Raw genomic sequence first — 10,404 nt, forward strand, 5'->3', positions numbered from 1 at the left:
ACAAAATAATAGATGCATGAGTCATGCCATCCAGTCATGCATCAAACCTGCGCATATCGCACACTCATGTGGAGTAATCCCGTCTCACAAGGAGTCCCCTAAATTTCTCAGCCCAACGGTAATGCTATGATTAAACATTCCTTACAACAAGCGTACAAATGATACGTATGAATATGTGTCATGATGTAATACTAAGCATGTTCTCAGTGTGTCCTACCAGATTATGTACACTAGCATGATTATCAGATATAAACAATAATCGACTTTAATCGGTATATCACATAAAAAGAGTAGGAGCTAAATGACATGCCCCTTCTACAACTATAGTAATCTATGTGGTATGTCCTACGTTAGACTAACATTTGCCTCCCAGGTACTAATATATCATATATGCCAAGATGGGGTCCATTGGAAGGATGATGGATCTAACCCATACATTGAGATAGGTTCTACATAGTGGATATACTAAATCTGGTACCACATATTCTTCCATCTATGGTAAGAGGTGATGGTGCACTAACATTAAGGATAGGCCTCACACCTGTCCCAAAGAAGTAAATGGACGATGTGGACGATATATACGTGACACCGAGGTCCTAGCAACTGGATACAAGGATTAGATATGTCTCATGGGGTGAGTCAAGTGGGTGTACCACAAGGTGAGCTAAGAGGGTGAATCTATATACAACAAGTGGGCTTCCTCACCCTCTCTATCATGTAATAAGTTAGGCTTTCCTACGGGGAGCCTGATATGTACACAAGGTGGCTTGGTGGGGTCCATACATTTAGGACTATGTGTCCTTCCAAGCAGATTGGGTAGCTCGCCCAACACCTAAGTGGACCATGGGTATGGTCACTAAACTTAGGCAAGCCCAAGTATCTAAATGGGCCACACTTCCCATGGAAGGCGTGGTGTAACACAAGGTGGGCTTCATTGTTTAGATAATCCTACAAGGTATGGTGGAAAGCACCATAATCAAATGGGGACCTAATGGATTGAGATAGCCTAATCAAGGGAAATGTGGGTATCACTAGCATCAATGGGGGCCCAAAGGTTTGGGTTTGCTTGGTGGGGGTGAGATGGGTATCATCAATGGGGGCCCAACGGTTTGGGATAGGCTAATAAAGTGAGATGGGTCATACTAATAACAGTGGGGGCCCAACGAATTGGGTTAGCCCATTAAGAGGAGATGAGAATGGACCTAACAACGGGCCCCAGTGAAGATTACAATGTGGACATTTAACCATCATTGCCCTTTCAATGTGGACATTTAACCACCATTACTCCCAAGGTGCGATCCATTTAGGATCGGAATCAAAATCATAATGGGGCTCTCGGCCCTCCAATTATCTTGAAAATGGATGGACAACACGTGCCCATCACTCACACATGGTGGGCCTGAATAAGGCAGCCCCATGGTGGGCATATAATCCATAAATTAGGGTGGGCCTCTCAAGGCAATGGGGCCCACGACCTTAGAGAAATGGATGAACGGTGTGAATATAACACATACATCATGGTGGAATCACTTATCATAATTGGGCCTCATATAAGGGCCTCGTATACATCACATTGGGCCTCACACAAGGGTCACATATACATTACTTGGGCCTCTTACATGGGCTACATATACATCACAATGGGCCTCATTACATGGATTGCACATACATCACATTGGGCCTCAAACACAGGCCGTATATACATCATAATGGGCCTCTCATACATCACATCGGGCCACAATCCATGAGCCTCAAATACATCATGATGGGCCTCATATCTGGGCCTCAAATACATCACAATGGGCCTCATATATGGGCCTCAAATACATTAGGTGGGCCCTGCATCACATGAGTCTCCTATACATCAAGATGTGCCTCATCACGGTGGGCCAAATGGACGGACTGCTTGCATGAAACAGATACATTAGTGCGTCCTACGTCCAGCCTTTGGGCGATGTGGATATAACACGTACATCATGTGCATCTAGCATTGTCCCAAATGGCTAGACGGTGCAGATGAAATATATAAATCATAGTGGGGTCCACATCCAATGGACTGGACGGTGGATGAAACACCACATCAAGGTGGGGTCCACATCCAATTGACTGGATGGTTTGGATATAACACATACCTCATGATCAGACCCACATAGCTTGTTGACATCAATGCAGCGGCTATGTAGCTGGTGGGGTCCATAGATGGACGGTATAAATATAACACATACCCATGATCAAGCCCATAGAACTTGTTGACGCCAACACAACAACTGTATTGCTGGTGGGGTCCACATAGATGGACGGTGTTAATACAAATACATACATTACAGTGGGCCCCACCCCACACATGCAGCATGTGTGGGTGAGCCCCACGTCCAGCCAGATGGACGGATGGTTGGATATACAGATACATCACGGTGGAGTCCCACGCAGCACCGTCCATCGATGGACAGTGTGGATACAAAATTCATACATCAAGGTGGGCCCCACCCCTCACATTCTGCACGTGTGGGGTAGGTCTCACACCCAATAAAATGGATGGACGATGTTGGATATAACTCATACCACACGATCAGATCCACAGACTTACTGACGTCAATGTAGCAGCTATATAGGAGGTGGTCCCCACTGTTGGGCGGCTTGGATGAAATGCGTATATCAGGGGTGGGTCCACACATATGTGGCCCACCATTCATGACCTAGACGGTCTAGATAAAACACTTACATCATAGGGGTGTCCCACTGTCTAGCAGACTGGACGGTTGGACAGTGTGGGTATTCAACACATCATCAAGGTAGGATCCATCGTCCAACCAATGGCCGGTGGATGGCATGGATGAAGAGCATACATCAGGTGGGTCCACATGTATGGCCCACCTGCTTTGCATCAAACTGATGTTTGTGTTATCCCAATCGTCCAGGCTTGTTGGACGTCATTCTGACGGACAGCCTAGATGAAATTCGTGGGCCTACTGGGCCACTGCCCTTATCAGGCTGGATGGTGTGGACATTGTCCACACATCAAGGTCGGCAACAAAGGGGAAAGAGAGAGAGAGAGAGAGAGAGAGAGAGAGAGAGAGAGAGAGAGAGAGAGAGAGAGAGAGAGAACGGTGATGGAGGGAGCTCCGCCACTATGAGCTCCCTTCTATGATACAATGCATACATAAAGATGGGTCCCACCACATGTGGGCCCTCAAATCATAAAAATCAATGGTGAAAATCCTAAGATCACCCACCGATTTCACTTCTTCTTGGTTCCTTGGAAAGCTAAGCTCCTTGGCTTCTTTAGCTCTTAAGCTCAACCTTTAATGGTGGAAGATGAGAATTGAAGGGTGGAGATGGGAGATTAGGTGGGTAGGAAGTGGGCCACACTTGGCTCCTTGCTCTCGTTAGAGCTTGGACGGTCCTCTCTCTTGGAATGGGTAGAGAATGAGAGAGAGAATAGGATTTGCTGTAAGGGATATGGATGGGAGGAATGGGTGTTGTAAGGGAAGTGACATGAGAGGTATAGGCTTGGTTGACTTTGGGAATGGAGAGGTATCGGTTGCTATGCATTGTTGGTAAGAGAGGGATGGGTTGTGTACTTGACTAGTACTTGATTGATTGATGTGATGGATGGTAGAGATTCTCTCGGGATTCGCAATGCGCGACGTTTCTTCGAGATAAACGCGGGCCCACAACTCTTAGCCTGGGTATCGCATCAGTGCGCAAGATGCGGCGTCAGAACCGCGACAATGCTGCGGTCACTAGGGTACAAGTCTTAGGTCAGGCCGACTCAAATCTATGGGATGCGACTTAGGGTCGTGTGCAAACATCGATTACTGGTAGCGGGTTGTAGGAATTCGACGGGGAGGATCACGGAAGTCTAAGGAATGGTATGGACTAGGATATGGGCCTTACACATATTGTAAATGGTCGGATTGGATACCAGAAATATCTATTCTAATACTTGGGCACTATGGATATCCATGGGTAAAAGTCCCTAAACCGTTGTGGTACTAGTACGATACTTCAATGTCGAGACCGAGTGGATATCATGAACGACTGAGTGCGAAATACCAGTAAGCCACATCTCCCGCTGTGTGGAGATCGGTTGAAAAGGGTTGTGACCTTCTCTGCCTAAAGGTAGGGGGTTATAAGCTAGGTTAAGTCTGACCAGCTCATAAATAGTTCCACTATGGACAAGTAGGTGAGCATTGGCATACCACTGATAAGGTAGATAGTGAGGTCTTTTCCACTCACTTTGTCATGTGTGCCATGGGCAGCAGCTTGTGTTGGAGCGTACTAGACCCCGGTGATTTTTTTTAGATACGATCTATACAGATATGTGGACTAGTTAAGGATTGGCATGTTTGTGTTGCATCTCTAGCATATGGCACTCGACCATATAGGCCTTGCATTATATAGCCTTGCATTACATAGCCTTGGTATGGATAACAACATTCATGGACTTTTCAGCTTAGCCCTTCATCATCTTCTGTATACTCTGATATCTGAATTATTTTCATATGCATTGTGCGCCCGCGCGCGCACACACACACTCTATTGAGCTTTGTAGGAAGCTTATGTGCATTTATTTATGTTGTAGGTGATGTTAGGGCATATCAACAACGTTGAGCCCGAAGCATGAGCCTGATCTTTTGAGTTCTAGTTATATCATGTATTTCTTTTCCAAGACTATACTCAAAGATTTTATTAGTAGATATGTGGTGATGATGTTTTGTGACTTGGATACATTTGTGGTTATGCTCCTTTACAAAAAAATAATAATTCTCCTTGAAAATACTCCTTGTAGGATCTCAGGATCGAAACCTAGCGTATCGAAGCCAAGAGCCAGAAGTCGAGAATGGGATACTACGGAGGCTATCGACACCAGATTCGGCAACTGAAATTTTGTTAGCCCAGTTCCTAAGTTTGGGGCATGACATTAATCCTGATCTTGATTGTCTAAGTTCTATACAGAATGATTTGGACATTAAACGATGGATCAACTCCATTTCATTTCATCCAGTGCATCTGATCTTGACCGTTTAAAGCTCTGATTGATACCATTAGTTATGAAAAGACAAATTTGATCCAACATATCCTTTTTAAAACTTATTTCCTTGTCAATTCATACGCTACTTTGCTGGAATTCCTTTTTATATTTACATAGGCCCTATAGGCTACTATAATATTTTGATTTCTTTAGTTTGTTAGAAGTTTCTTGAATCCCTTTTCAAAAGCATACAGCTTGGCAAAGTTAAAGGTCATGCTCTAAAAAGGCGGGAAAGGGCACCTAGCCCCTTCCTTTTTTGTAACTGAGGCCTTAGCCCAAATCAATGGTGCAAATTGATCTAGGAGTTATGTTAAGTGTCAAATATTACATATTTTTCCCTACTTATATCTTCGTTTTATGAACATGATACTATTTAATGTTATATTTTATACATATTTGTGTTACAAGGTGAATCTGAGAGCTTGGATTGAAAAGAATGTTAAAAGCATGGATTTGATGCTCAAGAATCACCAAAGCAAAGGATGGATCTTAGGAGACCTAAATTGAAGAATTCACATGCCAAAGATCCAAGGAAACCAAGTGAGGAATGAAGAAAATTGATGATTTGAAGTGAATTTGTGTGATTCTCGACTAGCCTAAGCCCTGGCTCTGGCTTGACTCGTCTAAAAAACTTCGGTTTGAACTCCACCAACATTACCTATTAGATTCGCATGATCCTCGACCAGTCGAAGGTGACCCTCGACTAGTCGAAGACTGTCCTCGACTAGCTAAGGGTTACGCAGATTTTGCGTGAACTACGTAAATTTGAGGCGGTTTTCGGACTTTTCCAACTCAGTGCGAAAGTTGGAGCTCCCCAGCTATAAATAGGAGTTTGTAGGCATCTTCTAGGGTTTGATGAGTGGAACAAAAGGGTGGAGCCACCATCCAGGATTTTTTCTTCTTCTTCCTTAGTTGATTTTTATGTTTTATTTAAGAGATTTTGGTTTAATTATGTCTATGGTTAACTTAAACCTCTTAGCTAGGGCTAAGAGGTGAAGCTTGTAGTGTGATTGGGATGTTTACTTTGCTTTGATTCATGTTTTATTGAACTTCATTGTTTCTATTTTGATTATAAGGAATATTTTCAGTTTTTAATGGTTTGTTGTACTCAAATTACAATAGATCTACAATAGCTTAGAATATCTTCTTTTTCTATTTGAGATTGTGGGATTGGTAAATCCTATTGTTCACCATTGTCTCCTGGGCATGATTGGGGGATGGAATCTCTTCCAATCATCACAATTCTCCTTCATTGAGAATTAGGTCAATGAAAATTCAGATTTGATTTAATTACCTTACTTCTAATTGGGTAGGACAGGACTCCAATTCCAATTGTGTTTATTGAAACAAGAAAGGTAGCATCTTGATAGCTACAAGTGGATCATTGGCACCCTAGTTCCCTTTCGATATTTGATCAATCCTTCATAATTACTCTTTTTTATTCCAGATTTAGGTCTAGATCTTATTTTACTTCTACTTCTAGTTATTTTCAGAATACGTACAAGTTTAGTCCTTGTGGATTCGACCTCAGTCTTACCGAGTTATTACTATATCGCGACCCTACCCTTGGGGTTGTGAACAAGTTTTTAGTGCCATTGCCGGGGACTACGGTTGCATTTTTCTGAATTTAATTAGTTTTAGAATTAGGTTAAGATTAAGATTAACTTTCTATTTTGTTTCTAGGTTTGGTATTTTTCTAAACTTATTTTTTTAGAAACTAACTTTGCTATCTGTTTTGTAAGATCCTAACCTAGCATCTCCTATCTGGTAACTTCATTCTAACTCTCTTTCTCTTACTTCTTGTTTATTGTAGTTTTCAATTCTTAGATTTTAGGTTAGATTCTGAACTTGAAAACTGAGAGTATTTCATTCCCAAGTGGGTCCCTGATAACACTCTACGTCTCTCATGTGAATGAGGATTAGTCGAAGGGTTGCCTATCCATCATCGGATTAGACATCGCTTGAGATCCTTAAAGTTAATAGAAGTGATGGCTGCTAATCAACCTTAACCTCCAGTTGAGGAGGCCCAGGATAAGAATGAGGTGCATCATGTTCCCCTGCCCCATACTTTACGAGATTTCTTACAACCGGTGGGGGTGAGCACACCTTCCTGTATGATTTTTCTAGAAAATACAAGAAATATGGATATCAAGCCAGGGGTGATCCAACTCCTTCCAAAGTTCCATGAACTTGAATATGAAAGTCCATAACTGCACATGAAAGAGTTTGATGAGATCATAGCCACTTTATACTTTCCCAACATGTCAGAGGACACGGTCAGGCTGAAACTCTTTCCTTTCTCATTAAAAGAAAAGGCTAAGACATGCTTGCATTCACTACGTCTACGATCTATTGGCAGATGGAATGACATGACAAGGGAGTTCATAAAGAAATTCTTCCCATACCATAAAACGAACACTATCAGAAAGTCAATCATAAACTTTACCCAAAAGGAAGATGAAACATTCTTTCAATGTTGGGGGTAGTTCAAGGATCTTGTTAGTTCATGCCCACAACACGGGATTGAAATGTGGTGCATAACAAGTTTCTTCCATGAAGAACTAACATCTTCCATGCGCCAATTCGTTGAGGCGATGTGCAATGGGGAATTCATGAACAAAGATGTCAATGATGTGTGGGATTACTTTCACAAACTCGCTGAAACCGCACAATCATGGGACATCTACCCAAGACCTAGCACCACTTGCAAGCCTACTCAATCAAAGGAGAAGTGTGGAATATATATTCTGAAAGAGGAAGATGATATAAACGCTAAAGTGGTTAACCTCACCAGGAAGATAGAGGCCATGGAGCTTAAGAAGGATAAGGCTAAGGAAACTGTTTGCAGTATTTGTGCTTGCAATGTACATACAACTAAAAATTGCCCAACCATACCTACTTTTCAAGAGGTACTGAATGAGCAATTGAATGCCGTGAACAATTACCAAAGACTTTTTAGTGGACTCACCTTAAATACATACAATCCTAGTTGGAGGAACCATCCCAATTTCAGTTAGAGAAATGGGCAAACAGCTAACCCTCAGGGGGCTCTATCTCAACTTTTAAATTAAAAGAAGCCTCATGAGGATCCAGTTTTAAAACACATTCAAAATCAGGAACTTTTCAATAAAAACACATTACAGGCTTTCCAAGACCTTAAAAAATTCATTCAAAGGATTGAGGCACACTTAGCGATTGGGGAGAAAGGGATGCTTCCAGCCCAACCTCTCCCTAATCCAAACTTGCAATGTGAAATTAGTGACCTAAGCTCCTCAAATCAAATGGAGCAAGCTAAGTCTATCAACACTCTTAGGAGTGGAAACGCAATTGACAAAACTATTTCGGTAAGGGCTGAAAAGCCTAAGGACCCGAAAATAGATGAGAATGATGAACTTAACATTGCTCCACATGGGTTAGAACCAGAACCTCAAAGAAAACCAATTGGTCCATTCCCCTAGCGGTTGATTGCACCAAAACCTCTGGCCAATTCTTAAGATATTCTAGAGGTGTTAAAAGAAGTGAAGGTCAACATCCCTTTGCTGGATGCGGTGAAACGAATTCCCTCCTATGCCAAATTTCTAAAAGATTTATGCATGACCAAGAGGCGACAAAGTATCAAAAAGAAAATTTTTCTAACAGAAAAAGTAAGTGTCATCCTCAAGCAAAGTGTGCCACAAAAATACAAAGATCCTGATAGCCTAACTATCACTTGTATAATTGGGAATCACCAAATTGAGAATGCACTATATGACTTGGGGGCAAGCGTAAATCTGATTCCTTACTCGGTTTATGAACAATTGGGTTTAGGTGAATTAAAACCCACCCAGACCACACTACTGCCTGCTGATTGCTCAGTTCATGTACCGAGGGGGATGAATGAGGATGTGTTGGTCCAGGTTGACAAATTCTACCATCCAATAGATTTCATCATCCTAGATGCTCAACCTATTGCAGATATGAGCACTTAAATTCCTGTCATACTTGGTCAGTTGTTCCTTGCTACATCAAATGCTATCATCAATTGTAGGAGGGGTCATGAATTTATCTTTTGAAAATATGACGTTGGAGCTCAATATCTTTTTCAACGTGACTAAAAAAGTAGAGGATAATGACGAGGCCCATGACATTAACATGATAAACTCTTTCATGGAAGATAGAGATCTGATGACCTTAACCTCTGACCCTTTAGAGACGTGCTTAGCACACTCCCCCAATTTGGATGATGATATGATTAAGGAGTTGGATGCCATGCTTGATACTATGCTGGTACTTGAAGTTAACCAGTGGAGGCCACAATTTGAGAAATTGCCTCTAAGCAATGTAGTGCCTCTGCCGAAGCACCGAAGCTTGACCTAAAACTATTGCTTGCTGATCTTAAATATGTCTATTTAGGTCAAGATGAGACATCTGGTGGTGATTTCTTCCCACCTTGAGAGAGGACATGAGAGTATGCTAATCACAAATTTCATTAAACATAAAAGAGCCATTGGATGGTCAATTGCAGATCTCAAGGGAATCGATCCTTTGATTCGTACCCATCGCATTCATCTTGAGGATAATGCGAAAACCTCTTGACAACCACAACATCGACTGAATCCAAATATGAAAGAAGTGGTTAAAGGAGAGGTACTTAAATTGTTGGATGTGGGCATCATATACCCTATATCCGATAGTCAATGGATGAGTCCAACTCAGGTGGTCCCTAAGAAATCCAGAATCACCATCGTAGCCAATGCCGACAATGAACTCGTGCCAACTAGAGTTACTACTGGTTGGAGAATGTGTATAGACTATAGAAAATTGAATACCGTCACGAGGAAGGACCACTTCCCCCTTCATTAACCAAATCTTGAAGAGGTTAGCCAGTCATTCCTATTACTACTTCCTCAACGAATATTCTGGCTATAATTGGATAGAGATAGCCCTTGAAGATCAAGAGAAAACAACGTTCACATGTCCCAATGACACCTTCGCCTATCGGAAGATGTCATTCAAACTGTGTAATGCTCATGCCACATGTTAACGATGTATGTTGAGTATTTTTTCTAGCATGGTAGGGGAATATTTAGAGGTCTTCATGGATGACATCTCTGTCTTTGGTCCATCCTTCAATGAGTGCTTAAAAAATCTCAAATGTGTGTTGAAGCAATGAGAAGAGAAGAATTTGGTTCCGAACTAGGAGAAATGCCATTTTATGGTTCCCAAGGAAATTATTTTTGAATATATAATTTTGTTTAAGGGAATTGAGGTGGACAAGGCCAAAATCGATCTTATCTCTAACATACCACTGAAAGTGCCTTGGTTTGTCAATTAGCATGAGTGTTGAGTCAGTCAAAATGCAGAGCCTCATAGGAAGATCTATTGAAAGC

General features: G+C 41.9%; 1 non-coding gene across 1 annotated transcript; it reads right to left on the reverse strand.

Annotated features, from left to right (window-relative positions):
- Window positions 1–7,452: 7,452 nt before the first annotated feature.
- Window positions 7,453–7,559, reverse strand: LOC131219808 (small nucleolar RNA R71). The gene has a single exon (XR_009158451.1). It is a non-coding gene; the product is annotated as a small nucleolar RNA R71 (small nucleolar RNA).
- Between the last annotated feature and the right edge of the window lie 2,845 nt (window positions 7,560–10,404).

The sequence above is a fragment of the Magnolia sinica genome, chromosome 11 (genome assembly GCF_029962835.1).
Source record: "Magnolia sinica isolate HGM2019 chromosome 11, MsV1, whole genome shotgun sequence".
Taxonomy (NCBI): Eukaryota; Viridiplantae; Streptophyta; class Magnoliopsida; order Magnoliales; family Magnoliaceae; genus Magnolia; species Magnolia sinica.